This window comes from Canis lupus, chromosome 25, assembly GCF_048164855.1.
Source record: "Canis lupus baileyi chromosome 25, mCanLup2.hap1, whole genome shotgun sequence".
In the NCBI taxonomy this organism is placed as follows: domain Eukaryota; kingdom Metazoa; phylum Chordata; class Mammalia; order Carnivora; family Canidae; genus Canis; species Canis lupus.
The window spans coordinates 37,400,499-37,421,900 of NC_132862.1; the positions used below are offsets into that span (position 1 = coordinate 37,400,499).

Below are 21,402 nucleotides of genomic sequence, written 5' to 3' on the forward strand. Positions count from 1 at the left end.
GTTATAAGTGACCAGTTACATACTACACAGATCCTTCTATCTGAATAACTTAGTAACATTCCAAAAAAGCCTGTGGAATTTAATTAGGAAGTCAGGGAATTCGAGGCAAGTTACAAAAAAAAAATTCCACTCTACTTGGTAGGGTTAGATTCTTTTCATATTGAAAGAATTCAACTATATTAATGTGCATCAGACTCTTGCTATTAAGAAACAATTTAGTTTAATGGGATTTGCACAACTGATTAAAGAGAAATGCTAGGAAAAGACCCAAAGTATGTAATCTCTGCTCCACATCCTCTAAAAGTATTTCTGTATAGATATATCTATTAAGTGAATATTATACCCACTGTAAAGAAATCTCATAGGCACAGAATTTCCAAGAATCATTTAAGAATCTCACCATGAACATGACCCTCCTACCGTATATTGAATGAAGTGGCACAAAGCACTTCAATTCCCAGTATTGTGTATACTTCAAATTAAATATTTTAAAATAAATTTTTCTTCATTCCTTTTCAGGAGAGTGGTCTTTGATCTGTTTCTTTTTTTTTTTTTTTAATTTTTATTTAGTTATGATAGTCACACAGAGAGAGAGAGAGGCAGAGACACAGGCAGAAGGAGAAGCAGGCTCCATGCACCGGGAGCCCGACGTGGGATTCGATCCCGGGTCTCCAGGATCACGCCCTGGGCCAAAAGCAGGCGCTAAACTGCTGTGCCACCCAGGGATCCCCTTTGTTTTTTTTTTTGTTTTGTTTTTTGTTTTTTAATTTTTATTTATTTATGATAGTCACACAGAGAGAGAGGCAGAGACACAGGCAGAGGGAGAAGCAGGCTCCATGCACCGGGAGCCCGACGTGGGATTCGATCCCGGATCTCCAGGATCATGCCCTGGGCCAAAGGCAGGCGCCAAACCGCTGCGCCACCCAGGGATCCCCAGGGATCCCCTTTGATCTGTTTCTTTGTTCTCTTATATGTCTAGAAAGATCAAAATTTATGGTTTTTTCATTTAAATAATTTTTTTTAATTTTTCTTTTTTAAAGATATTATTTGAGGGACAGCTGGGTGGCTCAGTGGCTAAGCATCTGCCTTTGGCTCAGGGAGTGATCCTGGAGTCCTGGGATTGAGTCCTACATCGGGCTCCCTGCGTGGAGCCTGCTTCTCTCTCTGCCCATGTCTCTGCCTCTCTCTCTCTCTCTCTCTGTGTGTGTGTGTGTGTGTCTCATGAATAAATAAATAACATCTTAAAAAAAAAGATATTATTTGAGGAGAGAGTATATGAGTGGGTAGTGGGTCCAGAGGGAGAGGGACAAGTAGACTCCATCCTAAGCGCAGAGCCTGATCCCATGACCCTGAGATCATGGCCTGAGTGAAATCAAGAGTCCAACACTCAATGACTAAGCCACCCAGGTGTCCATATGCATTTTTTTTTCATATGCATTTTTTTAAAGGATTTATTCTAGGGAGAGTGAGCACATGTAGTAGGGAAGAGCAGAAGGAGAGAATATCTCAAGATGATTCTGTACTGACTGTGGAGCCCGACTTGGGGCTCAATCTCACAACTCTGAGATCATGACCTTAGCCAAAACCAAGAGTCAGAGGCTTAACCAACTGTGCCCCCCAGGTGCACCCCCACCTCAATTTACAGTTTTATCCCACTTTGCAAATAGAGCACCAGTAGTGTTCTATTCCACTATTCTCTATTATATCCTTCCTCACTCCACAACTTTGCCATTGGTTCTCCAACACATCAAATCTACTCTCCTCCAGAAAATTCAATTCAGAGAATTCTTTTTCTTTTTGCCCCCTTCAGTCCCAACAGTCTTCCTAGGTAAAGCTTCATGCTTTATTCTCACTTCTCTTCTGCATGATCATATTTCAGTGTTTTCCTAGTTCTCATTGTTCTTATATTTTCTACCTTTTTAACTCTTGATATGTAAACCAACATTTCTAACTTGCTGCCCATTCTTTCTTTCCTTATGCTTAGAGATTCTTATTTTCTGCCACAACTTTCTCATAAAGACAGTCCCAGATTAGTTTCAGGATATTGTATTGGTCCTGTTTTTTTTTTTTTTTTAAGATTTTATTTATTCATAAGAGACACAGAGAGAGAGGCAGAGACATAGGCAGAGGGAGAAGCAGGCTCCCCACAGGCAACCCAATGCGAGACTCAAATCCAGGACTCTGGGATCACGACCTGAGCCAAAGGCAGTTGCTCAACCACTGAGCCACCCAGGTGCCTGGTCCTGGTTTTTTTGTTTGTTTGTTTTTGGTTTTTGTTTTGTTTTTGTTTTTTAAGAGAAGGAGAGAGAATGCAGAGGGAGGAGGAGAAGGAGAGAACCATAAGCGGACTCCCCCCCGAGTATAGAGCAGAATAGGGGACCTCACAGGGGTGGGGGGCAACAGTGGGGTTCCAATTCACAACCTGAACTGAAACCAAGAGTCAATCGCTCAACCAACTGGGCCAGCCAGAAGCCACGGTCCTGTTCTTTCCCTCTGTTCTCTTGTCCACTGGCAGAATTTCATTTACCTCCTTGTTTTTCATCTTTGCCCCATTTCTGATGTTCTAGTTTTCATTCCTTGTTCCTCCCATGAAAAGCTTTGAAAATTTTTTACTCTTGTAGGCATTAATACTATCCCTTTCCTGGTGAGTACAACTGATATCGCTCTTCAGCAAGGAATTTATTAATAAATATATATAGAGAGATAGATTTTATTTATTCATGAGAGACACAGAGAGAGAGGCAGCGACACAGGCAGAGGGAGAAGCAGGCTCCCTGTAGGGAGCCCAATGTGGGACTTGATCCTGAATCCCAGGATCATGCCCTGAGACGAAGGCAGATGCTCAACCAACCACTGAGCCACTCAGGTGTCCCAAGGCATTTATATTTTGATGAAAAATATTTGGAAACATATCAGTGCATTTTTAGCCTTGGAATTAAAGGATTTGGTGAAAGTATCTTTAGGAGAGTATCTTTTTGAGATTGAATGTCTTCCTGGTACTTTCTTTTTCAAAGTTTTTACTTATTTATTCATGAAAAGACAGAGCGAGAGGCAGAGACATAGGCAGAGGGAGAAGCAGGCTCCTCACAGGGAGCCCGATTCAGGACTTGATCCTGGAACCCCGAGATCACACCTTGAGCCAAAGACAGACGCTCAACCTCTGAGCCACCCAGGCGTCCCCCTGGTATTTTGAAAGATGGGATGGCACCTTCATCTGCCCACCTGTGAGGTTATCTCTTGTTTCCTCCTCCACAATTGAACTGCTCCTGCTCTGAGCCTAATGTTTTCCACACTTCATGCTTAGGAAAATTCTCCTTGAATGGGAAATTCACGTGTGCACTATACTCTAAATATATTTCGGTGCACACTTTCTCTTAAGTATTCTTTTGACTCACAAGCAGATGGTGCAAACTCCAGCTGGTCTCCCCACTTTTGGGCCTTACTTTTGATGACATCAATCAGTGGATGTTGCTAGCCGCAAGCCCCTCCCTCCTCTGCCTCAGGGTGTTTGTGTCAAACCAAATGTGTTACACAGGTCAGAGGTGCAAACAACTTACGGTGCAGCCTCTTGGGTTACCCTGCCTTCAGTACCGAAGCAGCTGTAACCCAGTGAAGAAAGAAATCTGAGAAGAAACTCCCAGACCCCAGACAAGGGGAGTTAGCAGATGGGAGAGAATGACAGGTTGGCATCACGGCAAGGGACCAGAATGTTGGAAGACGGCAATTCACAGACTTGATGGGAAAAGGGAATTTGGAAAGTGTGGCAAAGAGGTCCCGAGAGACCTGGAACTTTACAGGGTAGAATGGAAAGACCTCAAGAGCACAGCAGAAAGAAGTCAGGACTGTCCTTATAATTTTGTCAACTCGGGGAGGCAGATTTGGTTAAAAATACAACACTCCAGGGATCCTTGGGTGGCGCAGCGGTTTGGCGCCTGCCTTTGGCCCAGGGCGCGATCCTGGAGACCCGGGATCGAGTCCCACGTCGGGCTCCCGGTGCATGGAGCCTGCTTCTCTCTCTGCCTATGTCTCTGCCTCTCTCTCTCTGTGACTATCATTAAAAAAAAAAAAAAAAAAAAAAAAAAAAAAACTTAAAAAAAAATACAACACTCCAATAAACATTGAAATCCTGTATCATTTAGCATTTTCACTAACCAAACTTCAGGGAAAGTGACTTGTAGAGGTTGTGTGTGGTAGAGAAAGGAACATGTGGCCACAGTTTCTTTTTCTTTTCTTTTTTTCTAAAAACCAGTCAAGCAGAGCCAGAAGCAGCGGTCAGACAACAACTTCTGGGCAGAACCAAAGATGGAAAAAGCAAATGCTATTTATATAAATAGAGGTGCAGAGCCCATAGCTTCCTGTTGACAAATTGAGCTTCATTTCACCTCAAACCTTCATTTTTTTTTTTTAATAGCTGATGAAGGTGTTTTTTTTTTTTTTTTTTTTTAATTTCAATTTGTCCAATCACTTTCAGGAAGGTTCTGGTTTTTTCTTGACTAAACCAGGGGGTCCTTTTCTCTAGCTCTGCTAATTTTTTTTTTCTCTCCCTTTTCCTTTCTTTTGCGGATTTACCTACCATATGTGTAGCTTTATGGAGTATATATGTATAATTTTATTTATGATAGTCACACAGAGAGAGAGAGAGAGAAAGGCAGAGACACAGGCAGAGGGAGAAGCAGGCTCCATGCACCGGGAGCCCGACGTGGGACTCGATCCCGGGTCTCCAGGATCGCGCCCTGGGCCAAAGGCAGGCGCCAAACCGCTGCGCCACCCAGGGATCCCTATGGAGTATATTGTTAAATTTAGATGATAATCCATGAGGATTGAATTCAGGATGATCTCTTAAATTTGTGTGAGATTCACCTCCTCCCTTAATCTGGAAAAAAAGGGAACAGATGAACTCTGAGCAAATTTAAAGAAACAGTTTAATGGAAAATAACCCAAATGATCCGTAAGGGATTGATTGATGGGCATTGATGTTTCAACTATGTCATTATACACTGTGTCCTAATACGTTGTTCTGTCCCTAAAGGTCAAATGCAAGGAGTTACAATAAAGGATGATGAAGACTGCACAGAAAAAGTTTTCTTCCATTTGTATAAAATTACATCCATATATCTATCCATCCATTCCAAAAGGGATGAGATTTGGGGAGGAAGGGAAACCAATTTTTTTAAAGATTTTATTTATTTTAGTAATCTCTATACCCAACACAGGGCTCAGACTCACAACCCTGACATCAAGAGTAGCATGCTCCACTGACTGAGGCAGCCAGGCGCCCCAATAAAGTATTATTAATATAAATAAGTTTATGAAAATGTGTAATGTTAACCTCAAAATCAATGTGTTGAAAACAAAAATTACTTCGAAAATGTTCATATAAAATCATGAATGACAGCTCCTCAACTGGTTACTCAGAGAAACTAGTTTGCTGGAAGGTAATCATTAACTCGGTAATGTTAAACTATGCTCTTATGTTGCCAATATCTCACAGGAAGTGGGATAGAAAGATCTGGCAGTGTGATAAGTGATCAAGTACAATATTTCATAAATTATAGATTGAATGTGTAAGTACAGGGATCCCTGGGTGGCGCAGCGGTTTGGCGCCTGCCTTTGGCTCAGGGCGTGATCCTGGAGACCCGGGATCGAATCCCACATCGGGCTCCTGGTGCATGGAGCCTGCTTCTCCCTCTGCCTGTGTCTCTGCCTCTCTCTCTCTCTCTGTGACTATCATAAATAAATAAAAATTAAAAAAAAAAAAAGAATGTGTAAGTACAATTCATAAGAATTACAGGATGTTGTAATGACATAGGGCAGGAATAATTTCTCTTGCAACTAAAAAATAGCAACTAAAAATAGCAACTAAAAAATAGCAACTAAAAATCTATGCATGGGGCACCTACACTCAAATCAACATGGTTCTAGGTATAATAAAATATATATTTAGGGACACTTGGGTGGCTCAGTGGTTGACTGTCTGCTTTTGGCTCAGGTCATGACCCAGGGTCCTGGGATCAGGTCCCACCATCAGGTTACCCGCAGGGATCCTGCTTCTCCCTCTGCCTATGTCTCTGCCTCTCTCTCTGTGTCTCAAGAATAAATAAGTAAAATCTTTAAGAAAAAACAAAAAATATATTTATATCATCCTGTTTAATTTAACATAAAGGAATCTGTGTTTGTTTCAGGGCCAGTCCTGACATAGCACTCAGTAATTGTATGTTCCTGCTCAACTGTAGATTTATGGGAATACATCTACCTTAGCAGTGGTTCTGAGAATTAACAAGATCATGTATTCAAAAGGGTTAGCACTTGTAATATTACATATTTAATAAAATAAGATTTTTTTTCTGCCTAAAATGGATGGATTTCTCCCTAACTATTCTTGAGTAGGTTGGCTCTTCCTTCTCTTGTTACAAAATGAGGTAACCCTTGCTGGTTAGCCACTGAGCAGACAGGTGTGGAAATCTGCAAAAGGTGTACAATATCACTAATACTAGTTTCTCTCTAATTCAAGTTTTCTAATTTAAAATTTTTTTTCACCATCTAAAATCTTAATGAGAGAGCAGGATCCAGGGTGAGTTTTTGCAGGCCATGGCAGACATCCTCCACCCCTGGCATGCTCGGCCCTTAGAGAGCACTTAGGGTCTGGTTGGCTATGCCCGTTTCTGCAAGACCTTGCCCAAATGCCCATATACCTCTTGGCCCTTTGGAGAATGGGAGTGCAGGTCACTATGGCACCACATCCCTTGGGGAACCCTGGGGCCAGCTGGTCTAAGGTACTGATCGGGTCTCTGCCCTTGAGCCTGTGGGTGTGCCAGTGCAAACAGATAGTTTGGCATGTAGGGGACATACAAGGTCATCTGATACTGTCCCTACAACACAGCTGTTTTGTCATCTGGGCCAGGAAACTTCATCTTCCAATGGTCCAAGAAAGGAACCGAGGTGGCTGGCTGGTGTGATTCAAACATTTTTGGCACAACTTGGTTGAAGGTATAATTGGCTCATCTGGCCAGAAACCTGTTCAGCCTGCCTAGCCTTCAGTAGATGCCCCAGCTCTTGGAGTCCTGGCACTCAACTTGTGGTGGATGGTGATTCACATGATGCCACCTCCTACTCCAACCAACCCAGACTACATTTCACTTAAATTTTTTTTTATCAGGTTGTTTTTTGTATTTTAGGAACCTCATATTTCATTCTGAGAACAATCCACAAGGTGAGCATTTAAGGGGATCATTGCTTCTATTTTGGGGACAGAGAATAAGGTTTTGAGAAGTGAAGAAGTACTGCTGACTTCATAAAATGTAGCACAGTGGAAAGAAGGCTGAACCCATGAATTCTAAAACTTAATGTTCCTTCCATTGCAAAAGGAAGATTTGGAGACAAAAGTGTTTATTTATTTGTTTGTTTGTTTGTTTATTTTTAAAGATTTTATTTATTTATTCATGAGAGACACAGAGAGAGAGAGGCAGAGACACAGGCAGAGGGAGAAGCTGGCCCCATGCAGAGAGCCCAGCGAGGGACTCCAGGATCATGCCCTGGGCTGAAGGCAGGTGCTAAACCACTGAGCCACCCAGGGATCCCGGAGACAAAGTATTTAAAAGTCAGAAGTATTTGAGTTGCCAAAGGTTTGTAAGAGAGTTTAGACTTTTCAAAAATTGGTACAAAAAATACAGTATACTTAAATATAAAAATTAGATTTTTTAAAAAAGATTTTATTTATTCATGAGTCACACAGAGAGAGAGAGAGGTAGAGACATAGGCAGAGGGAAAAGCAGTCTCCCCACGGGGAGCCTGATGTGGGACTTGATCCCAGGACTCCGGGATCACAACCTGAGCTGAAGGCAGATGCTCAACCGCTGAGCCACCCAGGCGTCCCTCAAAATTAGACTCTTTAGATAACCAAATTTACTAGTCCACTCCTGATGGAAAAACAGCAATTTTTTCCACATGGTTAGCATGTCGTCAAAGGCTAGTTTCAGACATCACCATTGCCAAAGATACGTATACAATTGTTTCTGCTAGAGGTCACTAATTTTACAGGACAGACTGAAGGTTTTATTAATTTTGGAGACTAGAACTGGATGATACAATACTAGTTATTTGTTTCCTTAATTATCACAGGGTACCCAATGCTTTTTTTACCCTGTGAGGAATGTGATGTGTGCTCCCTTATTAAAATTAAGGTGGAAAGCAGGTGTTGGCTTGCTTTCACATGCTGCCATAGACTACCCAGGAACTAGGCTACTCGGAAATTTTTTGCACACAGCCAATGGTCGAGAGCAATGAATCTGGCCAGAAGAAATAACATGGGAAGTGCCAAAGACATTCAGATTTTTTCCTCTCTTCAGAAGGATAAAGAGAATCTATGTTTGTTGACTAGTCAGTCTTTTAATTATTATTTCTTTGATTCTTTCAGGAAATATAGCAAGTGTTTCAGAACACAAACAGAAGCTAGACTACCTGGGTGCAAAGCCTAATTCCACCATTGTGATCCTAACCTTTCTGTGCCTCAGAAGAACTCAATGATACCAAATGCCTACGGCCATTGTAAGATTAAGTGAATTAGATGATTAGAAGAGTACCTGATCAGCAGCAACATTTGACTACCCATGCCTGGCACAGTGCTGGGAATACAAAGTCAAGAAAGACATGGTGTCTTTCCCTCAATGAGATTAGAGTAACTTCTTTGTTACTCAATCTGTAACACCTTTGGTATTCTACAATGGCATACGTTTTCTTGTTTTCAGGTTTAATTTTTGATTAGAGATAAAGCAATGCTTTAATTTATACTAAAAAGTATTGTGTTTCCTCCTGTTAAGAAACAAAGAGGCCCTTCATTTTGTACAGCCGCACCCACAGCCTTCAGTTCCCCATTAGCACCTGCTCCCCGAGTGTTGGTCAAGTGAATTTGTCATTTATATCTCAGTTCGTCCCTCCCATTCCCATTACTATCCTCTCCTTTGTCCCAGGGTGTATATCACCTTTGCTTCCCTTACTCTAGACTGTCTTCCATACTAATGACTAACATCATGCATAATGAGAATAGCCCTGTCATCATCTCCTCCTTTTTATGGCTGTTTATTCAGAAGTCTCTGAATTAATCAAGAATTTATGAGATTCACATAACATAAAACTATCTTAAAGTGTACAATTTAGCAACATTTAGTATGCAAATTGTACATATCTTCCAAAACATCCAAAACTTTTTAAGTTTACTTATTTAAGTAAACCCAATATGGGTCTCCATCTCATGACCCCAAGATCAAGAGTTGCACATTTTTCTGACTGAGCCAACCAGGTGCTCCTCTATTTCCAAAGCTTTTTCATCACCCCAAAGAAAAACTCCATATCCATTATGCAATTACTCTCAATTCCTCCTCCCTCTACTCCCTGGGAAGCCACCAATCTGCTTTCTGCCTCTCAGGATTCACCTATACTGAATATTTCATATAAATGGAATCATAGGGATCCCTGGGTGGCGCAGCGGTTTAGCGCCTGCCTTTGACCCAGGGCGCCATCCTGGAGACCCGGGATCAAATCCCACGTCGGGCTCCCGGTGCATGGAGCCTGCTTCTCCCTCTGCCTATGTCTCTGTCTCTCTCTCTCACTGTGTGCCTATCATAAATAAATAAAAAAAAATAAAAAAAAAATAAAGTTGTTAAAAAAAAAAAAAAAAAAAAAAAAAAAATAAATGGAATCATATACGCTGTGACCTATTGTATCTGCCATAACCCTGCTTGTTAAGATTATCTGTAGCCTGGGTGGCTCAGTCAGTTAAGTATCTATCTCTTGGTTTTAGCTAGGGTCATAAGCCCCATATCAGGCTCAGAGCTCAGCAGAGTCTATTCATCCCTCTCCCTCACCTCTGCTCCACTCCTCCCCCTGCTTGCATGTGTATGCACTCACATATTCTCTCTTTCTCAAATAAATAAAATATTTTTAAAAAGGTTGTATGGGGCATAAGCAACTAATTACAGAGCATATCCAAAATAACTGTCCCAATAGGGAGAACTTTGACTTTACTTGTTTCAATCTGTAGCCATACCTCCTCTATGGAACCTGTGGATGGAGGTCTAAAGTAACCAGAATGTGTGGGAGCCAGGACCATGCTGAATGAATTAATGAAAATGCTGAGTGTACTAGTAATGTTTTTTCTAGTATTAGTGATGTAGTTAGCTCTTCCAGTTCCCCTCTGGTAAAGTGAAGAGATCTTTGTTGGTACTTTTAGCCACATGTTGATTGAGTGGAGTAGGAGGAAAGATGTGAGGGTCATGGGGGAAGAGGAAACCAGGTAACAATTTGGAGCTACTGATATCAAGCAGTTCTTTCTCAAATCTCATCAAGAATACTGAATATAATAGGGATGACTGGGTGGCTCAGTGGTTGAGTGTCTGCCGTTGGCTTGAGGCATGATCCTGGGGTCCTGGGATAGAGTCCCACATCTGATTCCCTGCAGGGAGCCTGCTTCTCCCTCTGCCTATGTTTCTATCTCTGTGTGTCTCTCATGGATGAATTTTTTTTTTTTTTTAAAGAACACAATATAATAAAACCAAGAGGGCTGTGATTTAATTAGTGACAGAACAATTATTGAGAAGAAAGGCAATGATCAGCACAGACTCTATAAAAACAGAGGAAGAATTTGCCAATATGGTGCCAGGACTTCCTTAGAGCAGAAGGTGATTTTATTTCAAGTGTCCCAGACTAGTTAAAAGAGAAATAGGAGAATGGCAATTCTATGGGTAACATATTGTTTATTAGATGTCATACTTTCTTTAGGCCTGTCCCTTATCCACTTTAGAGATATTTTGTCATGATTGCAATTATCCTTCCTTATATTATATCACTGAGCAAACAAACAACATGGAATTTGGTCTTTGGAATGCACCTACCCACAAAAAGAGAAAAGATCTCCATGTTATTTGGAGCATCTCTAATTTTCCCTGGCATTCCAAATGGCTAAAAAGCAATGAAGCAAACACACACCAATTTTTCAAAACTCTGAAGTCATACAAACACAAAATTTTAGAGTGAGGTCATACAAACAGAATTTTAGAGTTGGGAGAAATTTGAGCTCCTCTCAGCCAATATTTTTCAAATTTAGGTCCAACCGGACCACCTGCTTTGGAATGAAAGGCTGCTTGTCAGGAAGGCAGAGAACCTGGGCTGCATTCCAGACTTACTGAATAAACTCTTTAGGGATTAAATACTGGAATCTGCAATTTTATACACTCACTCACACTGAAGTGTGAGAACCACAAAACTCCTCACTCATACTTTGCTACTAATCAGAAAACCATGTTCTCCCATAATGTGCTGACGATCACAATTGATATTTTGAAAGATCTGGCCTTCTAAATATATCCATTCTATAATATTTTATAAAATCAGGTGTTCTTTATAGATTATCTGCCATGCACTAGGCAACAGGAGGAGTCCCTTGCTTACATTATATTTAAGAATCCTGCAAGATAATAGTTTCAAATCTGAGCTTCAGTGCTCATGCCTGAAAGTTGGGATAATAGTTTCTATCTCCTATACTAAAGTAAAATATATGTAACATGCTTGGCACAAAACCTGACCTAAAGTATGTGCACAATAAAGGTTAGCTGTTTTTACTATTTTTGTTCACATTTTACACGTGGGGAAACTGAAACACATTCAGACACTTTGCTAGGAAGTGGTGGAGACAATTCAACTCTTAATGTACTTAATTTCAAAACCTAACTTTTCCCACTACCCTATACTATTTTTCATTATGTGCATGATCAATGAAGCTTCTTCCGTGACTTTTCCCATCGAAAATAACTTTTTCTTCAGCCCTTTGCCCAGCACTAGGCTTTTGATGAATACTTGTTTTTTTGGTTCTCTCAACCTCAATGAGACCTGGGCAGCTGCACAGCAGAAGGTGAGTGAGTAATTCCTGTATATGTTTAAAGATCTGTCCCTCAGTTTCTTGATACCCCAGAGAAATTCAGTAATGTGTCTGGTACTCAAGTGAGAAAAACAAAAATCAGGAAATGCAGAAGTTGAAGCACTCCAAAACCCACACTTTACCCACAAGGATCCCTTTTTTGGGCTTTTTCAAAAACAAGAAAGTATCATATTGAACAATCTACCTGGTGTCCAAAAATAGTGGCCTGGGGAGTCATTATCTGAGCATCTTGGCTCACAGACCCAGGAATGTGTGCCCTGGAGGATTCCCAGGGGGCCTTTTGGCCTCCTGTGCTGGCCAGAATGAAACTTCACCTCTGGCTTCCCATGGTGAAGATCAGTGGTGGTGAAGTCCAGATGTCCAAACCTTCACCCAGTCAGAGGCATAATTTCCAAATCTTGTTGTTTTTGTCAAAAATAAACTCACCAGGTTGTCCTGTGGTTTTTCAAGAGAAGTTGGTGAGGAGAGAGGGTAATTAGTAAGGAAAGTTTTAAAAATAGCAAAATGAAACCCTGCAGAATTGTCTTTTTAACTGTACCAGCTCCAAATGCCAATGAAAAATGCTATGGTACTTAGAAGAGATGTCATTTTCCTTCCTTTAAAAGAAAGGGAAGCAGGAATACAGCTTTCTGAGAAAAAAAAAAAATTATTTTCTTATGCTGGACAAGTCATGCCTCTATAGTAGCTTTTGATTTACAGCCATTATGCAAGGTATATAATTCTCCACTTTGTTCAAAAGCTTTCCTTAAAAGGGCACTTGGGTGGCTTGGTGGTTGAGCATCTGCCTTTGGCTTGGGTCGTGATCCCGAGGTCCTGGGATCAAGTCCCACATCTGGCTCCCTGATCTGTGGGGAGCCTGCTTCTCCCTCTGTCTGTGTCTCTGCCTCTCTGTGTCTCCCATGAATAAATAAAATCTTTTTTTTAATATATTTTTAAATTATTATTATTTATGATAGTCACACACAGAGAGAGAGGCAGAGACACAGGCAGAGGGAGAAGCAGGCTCCATGTACCGGGAGCCCGATGTGGGATTCGATCCTGAGTCTCCAGGATCGTAAAATCTTTTTAAAAAATATTTATTTATTTATTCATGAGAGACAGAGAGGCAAAGACACAGGCAGAGGGAGAAGCAGGCTCCACGTAGGAGGCCCAATGTGGGACTCGATCCAGGAGCCCAAGATCACACCCTGGGCCAAAGGCAGATGCTCAACTACTGAGCCACCCTAGTGATCCCAATAAATAAAATCTTAGGGATCCCTGGGTGGCGCAGTGGTTTGGCGCCTGCCTTTGGCCCAGGGCCTGATCCAGGAGACCCTGGATCGATTTCCACGTAGGGCTCCCGGTGCATGGAGCCTGCTTCTCCCTCTGCCTGTGTCTCTGCCTCTCTCTCTCTCTCTCTCTCTCTCTCTCTCTCTGTGTGTGTGTGACTATCATAAATAAATAAAAATTAATTAAAAAAATTTTTTTAAATAAATAATAAATAAAATCTTAAAAAAATATATCCAAAAGCATTCCTTAAGAAGATTACATGAAATATGAATAACATCTCAATTTTACCTGTGATCATTATTTTGTTGTGAGCCATCATTCATACCAAACTAAGCTACTCATTGTTGCTAAAACAGATGAAATACATCAAAATAGTCCCTGATTTTGCTCATGGAGCTTCTGTTACCTGGAGAGAGGATGAAAAGTTTTTTTCAGGCGTATTCCACAAATTCCAAGTATCTCAGTTTCAGGTTCACACACAGTAGGTATCTGAGCTCACTTTCTACAGCTAAGTGGGTGATGTATGTCCTGTGACTAGAATTATACAAGAGGTTAGGAGACCACTGTTTGGGATGCTTTAGGATTCACGCTTCCTATGGAGAATTAGAGAACCATTGTTCCTCAAAATCTCCCCCCCCCCATTCAAACATCCTATTAAAGAGCAAATAAATGCTGAGCATCTGAGGATCCAATCCCAAACAACCCACACTAGGCTGAAATTTCCATGGGATCTGTTTAATTCTTAATATTTACATGATGTTATATTAGCTGTCACACTTGTGTGCCTGCCAGATGTGGGCTTACTCTACATACATACAAGGGAGAATAATCATCTCTGAAATCTTCCATGTTTTAAGAACTTTTACATTTTACATATTGGGGAAAAGCTATAAAAATAAGAAAAACAAATGTGCATATTATATTCTACTTCAAATAATCCTTGCTTTTTTATTAAATGTAATCCAAGGTGGCCAGGATTCTTTCATACACTAGCACCAATATGGACCTGCTTTTCCATTGTATTTGCAGCATGAGCCAAGTAGAGCCAGCCTGCTGTGAAGTTAACATCAACAGATGGGGACACCTGGGTGGCTCAGTTGGTTGGGTGTCTGCCTTTGGCTCGGATCATGATCCAGGGTCAGGGGATTAAGTCCTGAATCTGGCTCCTTGCTCAGTGGGGAGCCTGCTTCTCCCTCTGCCTGCCTCTCCTCTGCTTGTGCTCCTTCTCTCTTTGACAAATAAAATATTTTTTTAAATCTTTAAAAAAATATGGCCAAGATGAATCTTCCACAAAATAATTTCAATTTTTTCAGTATTTAGTAGTGAGAGATATTAAAGCATTAATGGTAATACATTTCTCATTTAATACAAACTGAGGATGTTTTTCCAGTTGTTCTTTAATGCTGGCAACTTAGTAAATTTTGACAGTTGTTTAAATATGTAATATTAAGGAACACCTGGGTGGCTCAGCAGTTAGCATCTGCCTTTGTTACAGATTCTTTATTTTTATTTTTATTTATTTATGATATTCACAGAGAGAGAAAGAGAGAGAGGCAGAGACATAGGCAGAGGGAGAAGCAGGCTCCATGCACCGGGAGCCCGATGTGGGATTCGATCCCGGGTCTCCAGGATCGCGCCCTGGGCCAAAGGCAGGCGCCAAACCGCTGCGCCACCCAGGGATCCCCGCATCTGCCTTTGGTTCAGGGTAAGATCCCCTTCTGGGGATCAAGTCCCACATTGGGCTCCCTGTGAGGAGCCTGCTTCCTCCCTCTATGTCTCTGCCTTTCTCTCTGTGTCTCTCATGAATAAATAAAATAAATAAGTAATATTAAGCTTCAGTTTAAAAAACTAAAGCTGGTAAACTAGGTCTTTGTCATTTGCTTAAGAAAAGCACAAAGTATGTTTGGTACATTCTTTCCACTTAGGAAAAAATAAGTAAATACATAAAATAAAAATGCTATTTCCCCCTAATCTTTGGAAACCTTTTGTGTTCTAGGATAGCATGACATATTTATCCTACAGGTTTGATCTGCTCCCTAATATCCTGTCATGCACTCATATTTAGGAATATCTCCAAATATGCATGTCATTTCGAGAAGCATAAGGCTAGATATACACTAAGATTCCTCCAACTCTGAGATACTATGATTCTATAATTTTTTTAAAATTTATTTATGATAGTCACACAGAGAGAGAGAGAGAGAGAGAGAGAGGCAGAGACACAGGCAGAGGGAGAAGCAGGCTCCATGCACCTGGAGCCCGACGTGGGACTCGATCCCGGGTCTCCAGGATCGCGCCCTGGGCCAAAGGCAAGCGCCAAACCGCTGCGCCACCCAGGGATCCCATAATTTTTATTTTAAGATTATTTATTTATTTGAAAGAGAGAGACAGAGACAGAGAGTGTGGGGAGGAGCAGAAGGAGAGGGACGGGGGGGTGGGGGGATGGAAGGGGGGTGGGTGGTGGGTGGATTCCATGACCACCCACAATGGACTGAGCCACCCAGGCACCCCTGATTCTGTAATTTCAGATTTGTCTTTCATTGACATTTAATTCTTTCATATTGTCATCTCATTATCTATTTTTGAAGCTTTAAACGAAAATGAATTCCTTGAAGAATTACAGTATGCATCATTGTTCCCCTTCAAAGCTCAGCCTTATGTTTTCTCATAGTAGGCCTTCAATAAATATTAATTGGGGGTTGCCTGGGTGGCTCAGCAGTTGAGCATTTGCCTTTGGCTCAGGGTGTGATTCCAGAGTCCTGGGATCGAGTCCCACGTTAGGCTCCCAAGAGGGAGCCTGCTTCTCCCTCTGCCTATGTCTCTGCCTCTCTCTCTCTCTGTCTCTCATGAATAAATAAAATCTTTAACAAAAATTAATTGAATGAATTTCATTTTATAACTTACAAGAGCACTTTCTAAATTGTCCCAAAGCAGAACATCAAAACAGATTTTTTTCTCTGCACCACCTTCATTTTCAAGTAATAAATATTTAAAGTATTTACATCTTTTGGAGAAAATCTTTAGTCTATACAGTGAAAAGTATGATATTCAAATGCAAGATATACAAGAATGTACTCATGTTGTATTAATAGATTTTGCCAACACCGTATCAAATCTACATTACAGATGAAATAAATAAATATCCACAGATAATTCTGCTTCAGAAACCAGTTTGGAGGAATTGACTCCACCCTTTTGTTTGTTTTTCAGATTATTTATTTATTCATGAGAGACACAGAGAGAGAGAAAGAGAGGCAGAGACACAGGCAGGAGAAGCAGGCTCCATGCAGGGAGCCTGATGTGGGACTCGATCCATGGACTCTAGGATTACACCCTGGGCGGAAGGCAGGCACTAAACTCTGAGCCACCCAGAGATCCCCGACTCTACCTTTTAAAAAGTAATCTCCACACCCAACGTGGGGTTCAAATTTAAAACCCAGACCGGAGATCAAGTTGTATGCTTCAACATATAACCAATCAGGTGTCCCCCATAGCCACCTTTCTATTTTCTCTCCCACAACCCCTATTCTTTGGTTCCTGATACACAGCATTTCATTTCCCCTTGGTATGGCTGAGACTCAAGCCTCATCATTGAGCTGAGATGAGAAAAACACTCTGGCTGAAAATGAGACCCACAGATACTCTGTTGACAAAATAAAGAGCTCCAAACATATTTCAATTAGATTTAGATTACTTGCTAGTCATGTACATGTTTTATGTGGGAAAGAAATTACATCTTCTGTAAGTAATTCATGAAATTATATCTTCCATAAGTAATTCATTGAGTTTGCCTGACATATATAGCCAAACCCAATTCTAAGTGACACAGTAATACAGGGGAAAATCCTTCTCTGTAGCTCTGAGAAAGCTGAGTTGATATGGTCAATCTGATTACAGCCTGTGGGATTGGTTTAACCACCATGACAGTATTGCATGGATCCTATGGAAGAAAGGGCTGACTTGAGTTCAGATCTCAGGTATAGTTATTCTACTTCCCAGCTACCGGCTGGGCCTGTTAGACATGTAACATTATGAAAAGAATGAAAATCTCTCCCCGGCAAAAGGCTGAGCAGAAAAGAGGGCTCTTATGTGAGGAACCATTGGATTTTAAAACTATAACTTCAGGGGATCCCTGGGTGGCGCAGTGGTTTAGCGCCTGCCTTTGACCCAGGGCGCGATCCTGGAGACCCGGAATCGAATCCCACGTCGGGCTCCCGGTGCATGGAGCCTGCTTCTCCCTCTGCCTGTGTCTCTGCCTCTCTCTCTCTCTGTGACTATCAAAGATAAAAAAAAAAAAAACAACCAAAACTATAACTTCATAGTTTGGTGCAGATTTTTTTTAGGTTTTTAATTTTTTTAATAACCCCTACGCCCAACATGGTGCTTGAACTTATGATGTTCAGATCAAGAGTCCTACATTCCAGGATGCCTGGGTGGCTCAGTGGTTGAGGGTCTGCCTTCAGCTCAGTTCGTGATCCCAGGATCCCAATTCAAGTCTCGCATCCGGCTCCTTGCATGGAGCCTGCTTTTCCCTCTGCTTGTGTCTCTGCCTCTCTCTCTCTCTGTCTCTCATGAATAAATAAATAAAATCTTAAAAAAAAAAAAAAAAAAAAGAGTCCCACATTCCACTGAGCCAGCCAGGGGCCCTTAGGCCAGAATTTGTATGCACGTGTATATGCACGTGTATATGTGTGTATGTGTACGCAAGTGCCTATATGTGTGTCAGAGTTGTCATTCAGAAGGTGATTCCACAAAAAAAAAAAAAAAAAGGTGATTCCACTTCTAGTTTTGAAAACAAGGACTCAGGCAAATCTTCATTCCAACACTATGAACAATAAGCAAAAGATGGAAATACCTGAAGTGTCCATCAACAAATGAATGGATAACTAGAATGTGCTACATACATACAATGGAACATTATAAATGTATAAACCATAAAAAGGGATGAAGTTCTGATACATGCTATAACATGGATGAATCTTGAAAACATTATACAAGGTAAAATAAACCAAACTCAAATGGACAAACATTGAATATTTTTCACTTATATGCAATATCTAGAGCAGGTAAATTCATTAAGAAAGCAGATTTGAGGTTACCAGGATGTAGAAAGAGGGAATGCTGAGCTATTGCTTAATAGATATGAAGCTCCTTTTTGGGTCATAAAAACATTTTGGAAACACATAGGGGTGATGGTTGTACAACATTGTGAATGTAATCAATGCTACTGAACCATACACTTAGCAATGATTAGAATTGCCCAAAGTGAACACAAATCAAACCAAACAAAGAGGCATGTGAATCAGCAATAGGCTAGTTTTCTTATTTCTGGCTGGAACAGAGGGACACAGTTATTTTTAAAGATTTATTTATTTATTCATGAGAGATATAGAAAGAGAGACAGAGACAAAGGCAGAGGGAGAAGCAGGCTCCCAGCAGGGAACCCAGTGCAAGACTTGATCCTGGATCCTAGGATCACACCCTGAGCCGAAGGCAGACATTCAACTATTGAGTCACCCAGGCGTCCCTCAGAGGGACATAATATATAAAGGAAACTAATACAGCTTTGCATAATCATGAGAAGTGCAAGCAGCAATATCATTTGTGCAGTTGGGAAATTTTTTTCTCTTCTATTTTTTGGATTTAGAGATACCACCACCTCTAAAAATTAATATTTATCTTTTAGGAAGATGTGTGTATGTGTGCATAATTCTCTGGATAATTGGATGAAAATAGGGTAAAGGCCCAACCCATATCTGAGGAGACAACCTAACTTAAAGGGATCAGATTGTCCATGGCCCTGCCTCACTGTAGTCTCTGCAGAGGAATTTGTGAAGTGCCCTCCCCTTCTTTCCCCATTCAACCATTCTATGGAATTCAGAGTGCCAAAGGTGAGTGGTTATCATTTTTCTGGTGCCCTCAGAATCTGTTTCAGAAATAAAGATTTGGAGAAACAAATGTCTAGATAGGAAATGGACCCATGAGTAAGAATAATCCAGGAGAATACAAGGTAGAATTTCCCCGTGGAAGTGAGAAAAAGAGGCTTTTCGACCAAGAGGAGTAGACTGGACAGCAGGAGAACAAAACTAGGAATGAGGTGTGGTCTTGAGCAGAGCCTTGTGAAGAAACTAACTTTTTCAAAAAAATTTTTTTAAAAGATTTGATTTATTCACGAGAGACACAGATAGGCAGAGGGAGAAGCAGACTCCCTGTGGAGAGCCTGATGGGGACTCCATCCCAGGACCCTGGGATCACAACCTGAGCCAAAGGCAGACACTTAACCACTGAGCCACCCAGGCGTCCTTCAAAATTCTTTCCTAAACTATAAGAGACAAAATTAGCCTATTTGTGACTTCTCACATAGTATTATTCCCTTGGATTTCTCCAACAATTCAGTGATCCCGGAATCCAGATTCGAGTCTTGCATCCAGCTCCTTGCATTTTAGATGCGGTCACCAGGAAAAGTCTCAACTACAAAGATATATTTGAGTAAAGACATAAACAAGGAAATCAAACTTTGATGATATAACACTTGAAATGGGGACTCCTAGGTGGGTCAGCTGTTGAGCGCCTGCCTTTGGCCCAGGGCATGATACTGGAATCCCGGGATCAAGTCCCACATCGGGCTCCCTGCATGGAGCCTGCTTGTCTCTGCTTCTTTGCCTATGTCTCTTTCTCTCTCTCTCTCTCTCCTCTCTCTCTCATGAATAAATAAAATATTTTTAAAAACCTGAAATGAATACAATACTATATATTTGCTATACTGCAATTAAAATTTAAAAAAAATTTTTTTAAATGCGTAATGATAAACAAGGAAAGAGCACTCCAGGCAGGGGGTCAGTATGTGCAAAGGCCGGGGCAGGAGTGTGTGTTCTTTGTGTAAGTAAGGAAAGGAGAGATGAAGGTGAATTTTTTTAAGATTTTATTTTTTAAAGTAATCTCTACACCCAATATGGAAAGCAAACTTATAACCCCTAGATCAAGAGTTGCAAGCCCTACCAGCTGAGCCAGACAGGCTCCCCAAGGGTGAGAGTTTAGAGGTAAAGCAGGAGCAGATGGCAGAGGGTCTTAGGAGTCCTGTTAGGATATTGGCTATAACTGAGAGAATGGGGAGACAGGGAGAGTTTAGATAGAGGAGTGACATGATCTAAAGGTTTTCAATATTTTGTTTATTTGAGAGAGAGTGAGAGCACAGACAGAGATGGAGAAGCAGACTCCCTGCTCAGCAGAGCCTGACACGGGCCTCAATACCATGGACCCTGATCTCATGATCTGAGCTGAAGGGGGATGCTCAACCAACTGAGTCACCTGTGCACCCCTAATCTAAAGGGTTTCAAAAGGATGAATCTGACTCTTGTGTGGAGAACAGCCTGTAATTGAAGGAGGATGAAGCAGGAAAACCAGTGGGGAAGCTAAATGCAGCAATCTGGGTTGCTTGGACCTGGGGGTGTTGAAAAGTGGTCCATTCTGGGTTTATTCTGCAAGTAGAGTTAGCAGGATTTGATAATTAAGACATTAAGAGGAAGAGAAGCAAACAAGGAAGGCTGCCACATTGGTCTGAGCAGTGGGAGGGATGACATCGCCATCAAGATAGGAAAGGTGGCAAAAGGAACAGGTGTGTTGAGAGAGAGAACAGGAGCTCAGGTTGAGGCATGTTTGAGATGCCCATCAGATATTTAAATGAAGATGCTGAGGCAGAAGTGGTGTGCATTTGTCTTGAGTTCAAGGAAGTGGTCCAAGCTGGAGCTACAGATTTGGGAATCAATGTATAGGTGGTGTTTAAAGCCTTGAGGAAGGGAGGAGACCCTAGCTGCTTTACTCACCATTGTATTACCAGTGCATGGAAACCACAATTTCTATCATGTAGTGTGGTAGTAACTTTCTTTCTTTCTTTCTTTCTTTCTTTCTTTCTTTCTTTCTCTTTCTTTCTTTCTTTCTTTTTCTTTCTTTCCTTTCTTTCTCTCTCTCTTTCTTTCTTTCTTTCTTTCTTTCTTTCTTTCTTTCTTTCTTTCTTTCTTTCTTTCTGGTATTAAGTTTCTACCGAATGAAGTAATAGAACGCATGTAGACTGAGGTAGGAGGGAGAAGCAAAACCTTTAATAGACCAAATCGTATGAGGATAGGAACTAATTAATTAATTAATTTTAAAGATTTTATTTATTTATTCATGAGAGACATACAGAGAGAGGCAGAGACACAGGCAGA

The 21,402-nt window shown here is 41.1% G+C and overlaps 1 protein-coding gene across 7 annotated transcripts in view; it reads right to left on the minus strand.

Moving 5' to 3' along the window:
- The window catches only part of RIMKLB (ribosomal modification protein rimK like family member B), a 171,211-nt gene that overhangs the window by 118,684 nt on the left and 31,125 nt on the right, over nt 1-21,402 (minus strand). The gene's annotated exons all lie outside the window — the stretch shown is intronic.